Here is a 1,715-nt window from a genome sequence, read left to right as displayed (position 1 = left end):
TCAAATATTACACAGAACAAAAAAAATGTATGCGATATGTAAAGTGTTGGTTTCATGAGCTGAAATAAAATATCAAATCAAATCCAATTTTATTTGTCACATACACATGGTTAGCAGATGTTAATGCGAGTGTAGCGAAATGCTTGTGCTTCTAGTTCCGACAATGCAGTAATAACGAACAAGTAATCTAACTAACAATTCCAAAACTACTGTCTTATACACAGTGTAAGGGGATAAAGAATATGTACATAAGGATATATGAATGAGTGATGGTACAGAGCAGCATAGGCAAGATACAGTAGATGGTATCGAGTACAGTATATACATATGAGATGAGTATGTAAACAAAGTGGCATAGTTAAAGTGGCTAGTGATACATGTATTACATAAGGATGCAGTAGATGATATAGAGTACAGTATATACGTATGCATATGAGATGAATAATGTAGGGTAAGTAACATTATATAAGGTAGCATTGTTTAAAGTGGCTAGTGATATATTTACATAATTTCCCATCAATTCCCATTATTAAAGTGGCTGGAGTTGAGTCAGTGTCAGTGTCAGTGTGTTGGCAGCAGCCACTCAATGTTAGTGGTGGCTGTTTAACAGTCTGATGGCCTTGAGATGCTCTCGATTGTGCATCTGTAGAAGTTTGTGAGTGCTTTTGGTGACAAGCCGAATTTCTTCAGCCTCCTGAAATGTTCCATATGTACAGAAAGCTTATTTCTCTAGAATCTTGTGCATAAATGTGTTTACATCCCTGTTAGTGAGCATTGCTCCTTGAAAATCAAATCAAATCAAATTTTATTTGTCACATACACATGGTTAGCAGATGTTAATGCGAGTGTAGCGAAATGCTTGTGCTTCTAGTTCCGACAATGCAGTAATAACGAGCAAGTAATCTAACTAACAATTCCAAAAACAACTACTGTCATACACAGTGTAAGGGGATAAAGAATATGTACATAAGGATATATGAATGAGTGATGGTACAGAGCAGCATAGGCAAGATACAGTAGATGATATCGAGTACAGTATATACATATGAGATAAGTATGTAAACCAAGTGGCATAGTTAAAGTGGCTAGTGATACATGTATTACATAAGGATGCAGTCGATGATATAGAGTACAGTATCAACGTATGCATATGAGATGAACAATGTAGGGTAAGTAACATTATATAAGGTAGCATTGTTTAAAGTGGCTAGTGATATATTTACATCATTTCCCATCAATTCCCATGATTAAAGTGGCTGGAGTAGAGTCAGTGTCATTGACAGTGTGTTGGCAGTAGCCACTCAATGTTAGTGGTGGCTGTTTAACAGTCTGATGGCCTTGAGATAGAAGCTGTTTTTCAGTCTCTCGGTCCCAGCTTTGATGCACCTGTACTGACCTCGCCTTCTGGATGGCAGCGGGGTGAACAGGCAGTGGCTCGGGTGGTTGATGTCCTTGATGATCTTTATGGCCTTCCTGTAGCATCGGGTGGTGTAGGTGTCCTGGAGGGCAGGTAGTTTGCCCCGGTGATGCGTTGTGCAGACCTCACTACCCTCTGGAGAGCCTTACGGTTGAGGGCGGTGCAGTTGCCATACCAGGCGGTGATACAGCCCGCCAGGATGCTCTCGATTGTGCATCTGTAGAAGTTTGTGAGTGCTTTTGGTGACAAGCCGAATTTCTTCAGCCTCCTGAGGTTGAAGAGGCGCTGCTGCGCCTTC

The sequence above is a fragment of the Oncorhynchus tshawytscha genome, linkage group LG13, assembly GCF_018296145.1.
Source record: "Oncorhynchus tshawytscha isolate Ot180627B linkage group LG13, Otsh_v2.0, whole genome shotgun sequence".
In the NCBI taxonomy this organism is placed as follows: Eukaryota; Metazoa; Chordata; class Actinopteri; order Salmoniformes; family Salmonidae; genus Oncorhynchus; species Oncorhynchus tshawytscha.
The sequence above is the reverse complement of the archived record's forward strand: the minus strand, read 5'-3'. Positions refer to the sequence as shown.